The sequence below is a fragment of the Symphalangus syndactylus genome, chromosome 19, assembly GCF_028878055.3.
Source record: "Symphalangus syndactylus isolate Jambi chromosome 19, NHGRI_mSymSyn1-v2.1_pri, whole genome shotgun sequence".
Classification (NCBI taxonomy): Eukaryota; Metazoa; Chordata; class Mammalia; order Primates; family Hylobatidae; genus Symphalangus; species Symphalangus syndactylus.
In genome coordinates, this window is record NC_072434.2 from 19625845 (window position 1) to 19638835 (window position 12991).

The window sequence follows — 12991 nt, forward strand, 5'->3', positions numbered from 1 at the left end:
GAAACTCAAGGGCTTTTCTGGTGATCACAAAGATACTGGCAGATTTTTGTTGATAGATAGGCCAAACTTAATCAGCTAGGGAAAAGAAAGAGGTACTAAAAGGTAATCACCAAAGCCAAAAAGATTAAACTGGTTAAGACTCAACAAGCAAGTAAACACATTAAATTTTCTGAATATGACTGAAAACAAATTATAGTTAACCTCGTAATACTTTACAGGGTATTTGAGCTGTTGTTAGGGATCCACTTTTATTTTGGTAGTACTGTATAATAAATGTTTCCCTAAAACCTACAGTTAATTTAAAAAATATCTTTGTTTCTCAACTTGTAATGACATAAGTACATTGCATACCACAATTTTTCATTGAACATTTTATTTGTTGAAATTATCTTATATAAGTCAACTTCAGGTGATTTAGAGAATTAATGTGTTTTTAACATTTTTTAAAAATCAATAGCTTTTTTTGGGGGGGACAGAGTCTTACTCTGTCGTCCAGGCTGGAGTGCAGTGGTACGACCTCAGCTCACTGGAGCCTCTGCTTCCCAGGTTCATGCAGTTCTCTTGCCTCAGCCTCCCAAGTAGCTGAGATTACAGGCATGCACCACCACACCTGGCTAATTTTTGTATTTTTTGGTAGAGATGGGGTTTCACCATGTTGGCCAGGCCGGTCTTGAACTCCTGACCTCAGGTGATCCACCCACCTAGGCATCCCAAAGTGCTGGGATTACAGGCGTGAGCCACCATGCCTGGCCCCAGTTAGCAGCATTTTTATGCACAAATAATGACCCAGCTGAAAAAGAAATAAGAAACACAATCTTATTTGTGATAGCATCAAAAATAAAATAAAATAAAGTACTTGGGAGAAATAAACTTAATCGGGGTGGAACCAAGATGGCCGAATAGGAACATCTCCGGTCTCCAGCTCCCAGCCCCAGCGACACAGAAGACGGGTGATTTCTGCATTTCTGCTTGAGGTACCGGTTTCATCTCACTATGGAGTGCCTAACAGTGGGTTCAGGACAGTCGGTGAAGCGCACTGTGCGTGAGCCAAAGCAGGGCGAGGCATTGCCTCACTCGGGAAGCGCAAGGGGTCAGGGAGTTCCCTTTCCTAGTCAAAGAAAGGGGAAACAGACGGCACCTGGAATATCGGGTCAGTCCCGTCCTAATACTGCGCTTTTCCAACGGGCCTGGAAAACGGCACACTAGGAGATTGTGTCCCGCACCTGGCTCGGAGGGTCCTATGCCCACAGAGTCTTGCTGATTGCTAGCACAGCAGTCTGAGATCACACTGCAAGGTGGCAACGAGGCTGGGGGAGGGGCGCCCGCCATTGCCCAGGCTTGCTTAGGTAAACAAAGCAGCCAGGAAGCTCGAACTGGGTGGAGCCCACCACAGCTCAAGGAGGCCTGCCTGCCTCTGTAGGCTCCACCTCTGGGGGCAGGGCACAGACAACCAAAAACTCAGCGAGAACCTCCACAGCCTTAAATGTCCCTGTCTGACTGACAGCTTTGAAGAGAGTAGTGGTTCTCCCAGCACGCAGCTGGAGATCTGAGAACGGACAGACTGCCTCCTAAAGTGGGTCCCTCACCCCTGAGCAGCCTAACTGGGAGGCACCCCCCCAGTAGGGACAGACTGACACCTCATTCAACCGGGTACTCCTCTGAGACAAAACTTTCAGAGGAACTATCAGACAGCTGAATTTGTGGTCTCACGAAAATCCGCTGTTCTGCAGCCACCGGTGCTGACACCCAGCCAAACAGGGTCTGGAGTGGACCTCTAGTAAACTCCAACAGACCTGCAGCTGAGGGTCTTGTCTGGTAGAAGGAAAATTAACAAACAGAAAGGACATCCACACCAAAAACCCATCTGTACATCACCATCATCGAAGACAAAAAGTAGACAAAACCACAAAGATGGGGAAAAAACAGACCAAAAAAACTGGAAACTCTAAAAAACAGAGCACCTCTCCTCCTCCAAAGGAACGCAGTTCCTCACCAGCAACGGAACAAAGCTGGATGGAGGATGATTATGATGAGATGAGAGAAGAAGGCTTCAGACGATCAAACTACTCTGAGCTACGAGAGGAAATTCAAAACAATAGCAAAGAAGTTAAAAACTTTGAAAAAAAATTAGAAGAATGGATAACTAGAATAACCAATGGAGAGAAGGGCTTAAAGGAGATGATGGAGCTGAAAGCCAAGTTTCGAGAACTACGCGAAGAATGCAGAAGCCTCAGTAGCAGATGCGATCAACTGGAAGAAAGGGTATCGCTGATAGAAGATGAAATGAATGAAATGAAGAGAGAAGGGAAGTTCAGAGAAAAAAGAATAAAAAGAAATGAACAAAGCCTCCAAGAAATTTGGGACTATGTGAAAAGACCAAACCTACATCTGATTGGTGTACCTGAAAATGATGGGGAGAATGGAACCAAGTTGGAAAACACTCTGCAAGATATTATCCAGGAGAACTTCCCCAATCTAGCAAGGCAGGCCAGCATTCAGATTCAGGAAATACAGAGAACGCCACAAAGATACTCCTCGAGAAGGGCAACTCCAAGACACATAATTGTCAGATTCACCAAAGTTGAAATGAAGGAAAAAATGTTAAGGGCAGCCAGAGAGAAAGGTCGGGTTACCCACAAAGGGAAGCCCATCAGACTAACAGCTGATCTCTCAGCAGAAACTCTACAAGCCAGAAGAGAGTGGGGGCCAATATTCAACATTCTTAAAGAAAAGAATTTTCAACCCAGAATTTCCTATCCCGCCAAACTAAGCTTCATAAGTGAAGGAGAAATAAAATACTTTACAGACAAGCAAACGCTGAGTGATTTTGTCACCACCAGGCCTGCCCTAAAAGAGCTCCTGAAGGAAGCACTAAACATGGAAAGGAACAACCGGTACCAGCCCCTGCAAAAACATGCCAAATTGTAAAGACCATCGAGGCTAGGAAGAAACTATAGCAACTAACGAGCAAAATAACCAACTAACATCATAATGACAGGATCAGATTCACACATAACAATATTCATGTTAAATGTAAATGGGCTAAATGCTCCAATCAAAAGACACAGACTGGCAAACTGGATAAGGAGTCAGGACCCATCAGTGTGCTGTATTCAGGAAACCCATCTCACGTGCAGAGACACACATAGACTCAAAATAAAGGGATGGAGGAAGATCTATCAAGCAACTGGAAAACAAAAAAAGGCAGGGGTTGCAATCCTAGTCTCTGATAAAATAGACTTTAAACCAACAAAGATCAAAAGAGACAAAGAAGGCCATTACATAATGGTAAAGGGATCAATTCAACAAGAAGAGCTAACTATCCTAAATATATATGCACCCAACACAGGAGCACCCAGATTCATAAAGCAAGTCCTCAGTGACCTACAAAGGGACTTAAACTCCCACACAATAATAATGGGAGATTTTAACACCCCACTGTCAGCATTAGACAGATCAACGAGACAGAAAGTTAACAAGGATATCCAGGAATTGAACTCAGCTCTACATAAAGTGGACCTAATAGACATCTACAGAACTCTCCACCCCAAATCAACAGAATATACATTTTTTTCAGCACCACACCACACCTATTCCAAAATTGACCACATAGTTGGAAGTAAAGCTCTTCTCAGCAAATGTAAAAGAACAGAGATTATAACAAACTGTCTCTCAGACCACAGTGCAATCAAACTAGAACTCAGGATTAAGAAACTCAGTCAAAACTGCTCAACTACATGGAAACTGAACAACCTGCTCCTGAATGACTATTGGGTACATAATGAAATGAAGGCAGAAATAAAGATGTTCTTTGAAACCAACGAGAACAAAGACACAACATACCAGAATCTCTGGGACACGTTCAAAGCAGTGTGTAGAGGGAAATTTATAGCACTAAATGCCCACAAGAGAAAGCAGGAAAGATCCAAAATTGACACCCTAACATCACAATTAAAAGAACTAGAAAAGCAAGAGCAAACACATTCAAAAGCTAGCAGAAGGCTAGAAATAACTAAAATCAGAGCAGAACTGAAGGAAATAGAGACACAAAAAACCCTTCAAAAAATTAATGAATCCAGGAGCTGGTTTTTTGAAAAGATCAACAAAATTGATGGACCACTAGCAAGACTAATAAAGAAGAAAAGAGAGAAGAATCAAATAGATGCAATAAAAAACGAAAAAGGGGATATCACCACCGATCCCACAGAAATACAATCTACCATCAGAGAATACTACAAACACCTCTATGCAAATAAACTAGAAAATCTAGAAGAAATGGATAAATTCCTCGACAAATACACCCTCCCAAGACTAAACCAGGAAGAAGTTGAATCTCTGAATAGACCAATAACAGGTTCTGAAATTGTGGCAATAATCAATAGCTTACCAACCAAAAAGAGTCCAGGACCTGATGGATTCACAGCTGAATTCTACCAGAGGTACAAGGAGGAACTGGTACCATTCCTTCTGAAACTATTCCAATCGATAGAAAAAGAGGGAATCCTCCCTAACACATTTTACGAAGCCAGCATCGTCCTGATACCAAAACCTGGCAGAGACATAACCAAAAAAGAGAATTTCAGACCAATATCCTTGATGAACATTGATGCAAAAATCCTCAATAAAATACTGGCAAACCGAATCCAGCAGCACATCAAAAAGCTTATCCACCATGATCAAGTGGGCTTCATCCCTGGGATGCAAGGCTGGTTCAACATACGCAAATCAATAAATGTAATCCAGCATATAAACAGAACCAAAGACAAAAACCACATGATTATCTCAATAGATGCAGAAAAGGCCTTTGACAAAATTCAACAATGCTTCATGCTAAAAACTCTCAATAAATTAGGTATTGATGGGACGTATCTCAAAATAATAAGAGCTATCTACAACAAACCCACAGCCAATATCATACTGAATGGGCAAAAACTGGAAGCATTCCCTCTGAAAACTGGCACAAGACAGGGATGCCCTCTCTCACCACTCCTATTCAACATAGTGCTGGAAGTTCTGGCCAGAGCAGTCAGGCAGGAGAAGGAAATAAAGGGTATTCAATTAGGAAAAGAGGAAGTCAAATTGTCCCTGTTTGCAGATGACATGATTGTATATCTAGAAAACCCCATGGTCTCAGCCCAAAATCTCCTTAAGCTGATTAGCAACTTCAGCAAAGTCTCAGGATACAAAATTAATGTACAAAAATCACAAGCATTCTTGTACACCAATAATAGACAAACAGAGAGCCAAATCATGAGTGAACTCCCATTCACAATTGCTTCAAAGAGAATAAAATACCTAGGAATCCAACTTACAAGGGATGTGAAGGACCTCTTCAAGGAGAACTACAAACCACTGCTCAATGAAATAAAAGAGGATACAAACAAATGGAAGAACATTCCATGCTCATGGGTTGGAAGAATCAATATCGTGAAAATGGCCATACTGCCCAAGGTAATTTATAGATTCAATGCCATCCCCATCAAGCTACCAATGACTTTCTTCACAGAATTGGAAAGAACTACTTTAAAGTTCATATGGAACCAAAAAAGAGCCCGCATCGCCAAGTCAATCCTAAGCCAAAAGAACAAAGCTGGAGGCATCACGCTACCTGACTTTAAACTATACTACAAGGCTACAGTAACCAAAACAGCATGGTACTGGTACCACAACAGAGACATAGATCAATGGAACAGAACAGAGCCCTCAGAAATGATGCCGCATAGCTACAACTATCTGATCTTTGACAAACCTGACAAAAACAAGAAATGGGGAAAGGATTCCCTATTTAATAAATGGTGCTGGGAAAACTGGCTAGCCATATGTAGAAAGCTGCAACTGGATCCCTTCCTTACACCTTATACAAAAATTAATTCAAGATGGATTAAAGACTTATATGTTAGACCTAAAACCATTAAAATCCTACAAGAAAACCTAGGCAATACCATTCAGGACATAGGCGTGGGCAAGGACTTCATGTCTAAAACACCAAAAGCAATGGCAACAAAAGCCAAAATCGACAAATGGGATCTCATTAAACTAAAGAGCTTCTGCACAGCAAAAGAAACTATCATCAGAGTGAACAGGCAACCTACACAATGGGAGAAAATTTTTGCAACCTACTCATCTGACAAAGGGCTAATATCCAGAATCTACAATGAACTCAAACAAATTTACAAGAAAAAAACAAACAACCCCATCAAAAAGTGGGCAGAGGACATGAACAGACACTTCTCAAAAGAAGACATTTATGCAGCCAAAAAACACATGAAGAAATGCTCCTCATCACTGGTCATCAGAGAAATGCAAATCAAAACCACAGTGAGATACCATCTCACACCAGTTAGAATGGCCATCATTAAAAAATCAGGAAACAACAGGTGCTGGAGAGGATGTGGAGAAATAGGAACACTTTTACACTGTTGGTGGGACTGTAAACTAGTTCAACCATTGTGGAAGTCAGTGTGGCGATTCCTCAGGGATCTCGAACTAGAAATACCATTTGACCCAGCCATCCCATTACTGGGTATATACCCAAAGGACTATAAATCATGCTGCTATAAAGACACATGCACACATATGTTTATCGCGGCACTATTCACAATAGCAAAGAGTTGGAACCAACCCAAATGTCCAACAACGATAGACTGGATTAAGAAAATGTGGCACATATACACCATGGAATACTATGCAGCCATAAAAAATGATGAGTTCGTGTCCTTTCTAGGGACATGGATGAAACTGGAAAACATCATTCTCAGTAAACTATCGCAAGGACAAAAAACCAAACACCGCATGTTCTCACTCATAGGTGGGAATTGAACAATGAGAACACATGGACACAGGAAGGGGAACATCACGCTCCGGGGACTGTTGTGGGGTGGGGGGAGGGGGGAGGGACAGCATTAGGAGATACACCTAATGCTAAATGACGAGTTAATGGGTGCAGGAAATCAACATGGCACATGGATACATATGTAACAAACCTGCACATTGTGCACATGTACCCTAAAACCCTAAAGTATAATAAAAATAAAAAATAAAAAAAAAAAAGAGTAAAAAGAAAAAAAAAAAAAGAAATAAACTTAATCAAGGAGATGAAAGATCTGTACATTGAAAACTATAAAGCATCAATGAAAAAAACTGAAAAAGATATAAACAAATAGAAAGATATTCTGTGCTCATGGATCAGAAGAATTAATATTGTTAAAATGTCCCCATTATCCAAAGCAATATACAGACTTGACACAATTCTTATCAGAATCCCAATGACATTCTTCACAGAAATAGAAAAAAAATCCTAGAATTCATACAGAACCACAAAAGACCCCAGATAGCCAAAACAATTCTAAGAAAGAAATACAAATAGAAATCTTCCATTTGTTATTTAGGGCTGGATTTGTATCTGGTCCTATAGGCACATTTAGGAAAAGAAACTTCCTCCAGTAAGTCCTTAATGTGTGCTTCCAAACTACTTTTTGCGTTAAATTCTTACAGTTTCTAAAAGAAAACTGTTAATGATTAGCCATTCTGAAGGCATTCTGAAGCATTACATTTCTTGATTTAACAATTACTTTAAAACATAGTAAAAGTTAAAATTTTAAAAATATAGTAAAAAATTACTATATATTACAAAACCATAGTAAACAAAACAGTATGGTACTGGCAGAAAAACAGACATATAGGCCAATGGAACAGAAGAGACAGCCTAGAACTAATTTCAAACATATATGGTCAACTCATTTTTGTCAAGGGTTCCAAGAGGACAAAATGGGGCAAGGATGGTCTTCTCAATAAATGATGCCAGGAAAACTGGATTTTCACATGCAAAAGAATGACACTGTACCCTTATCTGACATCATACACAAAAATCAACTCAAAATAGATTTTTTTTAAAAAAACCTAAATGCAAGATCTGAAACTGTAAAACTCCTAGAAGAAAACATGGAGGAAAATCTCCTGGACATTGGCCTTGGCAATGATTTTTTTCTTTTTCTTTTTTCTTTTTGGTAGAGACAGCGTCTCATTATGTTGCCTAGGCTGGTCTCGAACCTCTGGACTCAAGTGATCCTCCCGCCTCACATCCCAAACTGCTGGGATTATAGGTGTGAGCCACCGCATCCAACTGGCAATGATTTTTTGGAGATCACAGCAAAAGCTCAGGCTACAAAAGCAAAAATAAATAAATGGGGCTACATCAAATTTAAAAGATTCTGCACGACAAAGGAAACAATCAACAAAACAAAGTAGCAACTTAAGGACTGGGAAAAATTTTTGCAAACCATATATCTGATAAGGGGTTAATATCCAAAATTTATAAAGTACACACACAACTCAATTATAGAAAAACAAATAACCTAATTTTAAAATGGGCAAGGGACCTGAATAGACATTTCTCCAAAGAAGATATAAAAATGGCCAACAGGTATATGAAAAGGTGCTTGACATCATTAATCATCAGGAAAATGTGAATCAAAACCACTATGAGATATTATTTTAGACCCTTTAGGATGGCTATTATCAAAAAGTCATAGGGGTGTGGAGAAAAGGGAACCCTTGTACACTGTTGGTGGGAATGGAGATTTGGTGCAGCCATCATGGAAAACAGTATGGAGGTTTCTAAAGAAATTAAAAACAGAACTACCAGAAGACCCAGCAATCTCTGTTTTGTGACTATACCCCCCAAAAATGAAATAACCACCTTTTAAAAATACCTGCACTCCTATTTTCACTGCAGCATTCTTCACAATAGCCAAGATATGGAACCACCCAAGTGTCAATGGAGGAATGGATTTAAAAAACTGTGGCATCTGTATACAATGGAATATTATTCAGCCTTTAAAAAGAAGGTCCTGTCATTTGGCACAACATGGATTAACCTGGAAGACACTATGCTGAGTGAAATGCATCAGATAGGAAAAAAATATAGTGCATGATGTCACTTACATATGGAATCTAAAAACAAAATCAAATGTGCAGATGCAGATAATAAAACAGCAGTTACTGGGGTGGAAGCAGGCTGGGAGGAATGGGAGGAAGAAATGGGAAGATGTAGGTCAGAGGATACAAGGTAACAGGTGTGTGGAGAGATCTAATGTACACCATGATGGCTGTAGGTCATAAAATCGCACTGTACTTGGGATTCCTGCTAAATGACTAGATTGTAGCTGCTCTTGCCACAAAAGCAACAAAAATGAGTAACTATGTGGGGAGATGACAGAGATGTTCATTTGCTTTGCTATAGTAAATATTTTACTATCTATGTGTATCCTATAACAGCATGTTGTATACTTTAAATATACACAATAAATTTTAAAATAAGTAAATAGGATTGAGCTGGGAAGGAGGAGAAGTTTTTCTGAGAGAAGAACCAGGAGGCTGTAAGGGAGAGGATGTCCTCAGCCCAGCCCACGGCGCTCTGATGCCCTTTATCCAGCAAACTGCAGGAACTTACTCTTGAGGAGGTTAGTCCTCCTAATTGTCCGATTCAATAGATACTTTTCAGTGCTTACCAGTCTGGACCCCTCTGATGCATTGCCCTGTTGGTCCCTCTTCTCTGCTGCTGTTGTTGCTGCTTAAAAATAATTTCATTATATAGCTGATGGCAGTAGTTCTTGGTGATGCTGTCATGGTACATTTTAGCAGAGGTAGGTGGTGAGGTAAAAATAGACAATCAGTAAGTAACATGGCTGGATGTTTAAAGGTAAATAAAGCAAGGAAAGGTGATAGAATGCTTTTGGTAATGTGACATTTGACCCAAATGAAGTTAGGGAGAAACCCATGGGGACCGCCTAGGGAAGAGTGCTCCAGAGAAAGGGGACAGCACGTGCAAATGAACGAGGAAGTGTGCAAGAAGTTCGGGGTGGAGAAATCAGAGTCCTGAGAGGGGTGGGGATTAGGAGATGAAGTCAGAGAATTAGTAGAAGTAACTAATCATGAGTGGCCTTTCCAGCCACATCTGGCATCCAATCAAACCTTAACAGGCATACAAAGAGGCAGGAAAATACGACCCAGGGCCGGGCGCGGTGGCTTACACCTGTAATCCCAACACTTTAAGAGTCCGAGGCGGGCGGACTGCTTGAGCTCAGGAATTCAAGACAAGCCTGGGCAACATGGCAAAGCCCCATCTCTATAAAAAAAAATACAAAAATTAGCCAGGAGTGGCGGTGTGCACCTGTAGTCCCAGCTACTCGGAACGCTGAGGTGGGAGAATCTCTTGAACCCGGGAGACGGAGGTTTCAGTGAGCCGAGATCGTGCCACTGCACTCCAACCTGGGCGACAGAGCAAGACCCTGTCTGAAAACAAAGCAAAACAAAAAGAAAATATGACCCAGAATAAGAAGAAAAATAAATTGATTGAAACAGAAATGATACAGGTGCTAGAATTAAGTGGTGCAGAATATTAAAAAGTGATAATATACTCCATGTGTTCACAAAGGTAGAAGAATGTATGAGCGTGATAAGGAGAGATATGGAGAACATAAAAGAAGACCGAATTAAATTCTACAGATGAAAAAATACTGGCTGAGATGAACAGCATCTTAGACACTCCGGAAGAAAAGACTAGTAAACTTCAAGATACACCAGTAGAAACAATTCAAAATGTAACGCCAAGAAGAAGTCTGGAAAAAAGAAAACAACAAAGCATCAGTAAGCTGAGGAACAACATCAGACTGCCTAATATACGTGCCATCAGAGTCCAATAGAGGGAAAAGAAAAAATATTTAGAGAAAGAATGACTAAAACTTTTCTGAATTTGACAAAACGATAAACCTGCAGATCCAAGAAGTTCAATGAACCCCCAATCAGAAAAAAAAAAAAAACATGAAGAAAACTATATCAAGAGACATCATAATCGAATTTTAAGAACTGGTGTTAAAGAGAATGTCCAAAAGCAATGAGAGAAAATCAACAGCATAACTATAAGAAGCATTAAAGGAAGGCTTTTTTGTACCAAAGGAAAATGATGCCAAATGGACATTTGGATTTATACCAAAAAATAAAAGAAATTTCTGGAAATGGTAAGTATGTAGATAAATATAAAAAAAGTTAAATTGAAATATCTAAAAGGGATAATTTATTGTTTAAGGGAAAAATAATAGTAATACATTGTGAGGTTTACAACATATATAGAAACAAAATGTAGGGCAACAATAGCATAAAATCTGGGAGAGCAGAAATAGAAATATACTGTGGTAAGGGGCTTATATTTTACATGAAGTGGTAAAATATTACTTGAAAGTAGACTATATAAGTTAAAGGTGTGTACTATAAACTCTAAAGCAACAAATGAAAAAAATGAAACAAGGAGGTATTGCTAATATGCTAATAAAGAAGATAAAGTAGAATCATAGAAATGATTAACCAACAAGAAGACACAAAAAAGGAAAAAGGGAATTAAGAGAAGATGGAACAAATAGGAAACAATTAACAAGATAATAGATTTAAGCTCAACTATGTTAATAATCACATAAAATGTAGTTAGTATTAACACTCTAATCAAAAGGCATAGATTGTCAGATTGGACTTTTTTTTTTTTTTTTTTTTTTTTGAGATGGAGTCTCCCTCTGTCTCCCAGGCTGGAGTGCAGTGGTGAGAGCTCAGCCCACTGCAACCTCCACCTTCCAGGTTCCAGTGATCCTCCCATCTCAGCCTCCCGAGTAGCTGGGATTACAGGTGTGTGCCACCATACCCGGCTAAGTTTTTGTATTTTTAGTAGAGATGGGGTTTCACCATGTTGGTCAGGCTGGTCTTCATCTCCTGACCTCAAGTGATCTGCCTGCCTTGGACTCCCAAAGTGCTAGGATTACAGGCATGAGCCACCACACCTGTCTGACGGGACTTTTTTTTAAAAAAAGCAAGACCCAATTATTTTCTGTCTCTAAGATATCCAAGTTATATACAAAGGCAAAGACAAACCTGGGTACAGTGGCTCGAGCCTGCAGTCTCTGCTACTTAGGAGGCTGAGACAGGAGGATCCCTTAAGCCCAGGAGTTCAAGGCCAGTCTGAGCAACATAGTGAGATCTTCAACTCCTAAATAAATAAAATAAAAGCAAAGGCAGATTAAAAATAAAAAGATAGAAATGATATACCATATTAATACTAATCAAAGGAAAGCTGTAATGACTATGCTAATGTCAGACAAAGTAGATTTCAGAACAAGAGATATCATTAGGAATAATGAGAGTCATTTCATGATGATAAAGGTGTCAATTCTTCAAGATAATGTAATAATCCAAAAATATTTATGCACCTAATACCATAGCTTCAAAATACATGAAGGAAAATCTGATAGAAATATAAGAAAAAATAGACAAATCCACAGTTATAGTTGGAGATTTCATCATTTCTATTTCAATAATTGATAAAACTAATAGACAGAAAATAGCAAGGATATTGTAGACTTGAGCAACCCTACTAACCTATCGGACCTGACTGACATTTTGAGAACACTCTTCCATATAGCAACAGGATACATATTTTTTTCTAGTGCTTATGGAACACTTACCAAAATAGACCATCTGGGCCATAAAGTGAGTCACAATAAATTTTAAATGATTCAAATTATACAAAATATATTCTCTGGTCACAAGAGAATTTAATTAGATAATAACAGAAAGATATCTGAAAACTTCCCAAGTATTTGGAAACTAAGCAACACACTTTTCAAAAAGCCGTATGTCGAAGAAAAACTCACAGGGGAAATTAGAAAATACTTTAATCTGAACAAAACATGACACATACAATTACATGGGGTGTAGCTACAGTAGTGTCTAGAGGAAAATTTGTAGCATTAAACATTAATATTAGAGAGGTAATATCAGATTTATTTTCAATGACCTCAGCTTCTACCTTGGAGAATTATGAAAAAGCACAAATTAAAGCCAAAGAAAGGAAATAAAGATAAGAGCACAAAATAATTAAACTTTTAAAAATAGAAAAAAATTAATGGGCCCAAAAGCTAATTCCTGAAGAAAATGAATAAAATAGATA

The 12991-nt window shown here is 39.2% G+C and overlaps 1 long non-coding RNA gene across 7 annotated transcripts in view; it reads right to left on the bottom strand.

Annotated features, from left to right (window-relative positions):
* Window positions 1–356: 356 nt before the first annotated feature.
* LOC129458509 (uncharacterized) overlaps window positions 357–12991 on the bottom strand; it is a 77354-nt gene continuing 64719 nt past the window's right edge. For 6 of the 7 annotated variants that reach the window (XR_010114576.1, XR_010114573.1, XR_010114574.1 and 3 more), the window contains 2 exons: window positions 11917–12031; window positions 7891–10619 (listed from right to left, as the gene is read on the bottom strand). This is a non-coding gene — a long non-coding RNA (uncharacterized lncRNA). Of the gene's footprint in view, window positions 791–7890; window positions 10620–11916; window positions 12032–12991 lie in introns of those variants that run through there. The other variant, XR_010114575.1, reaches the window with a different exon arrangement.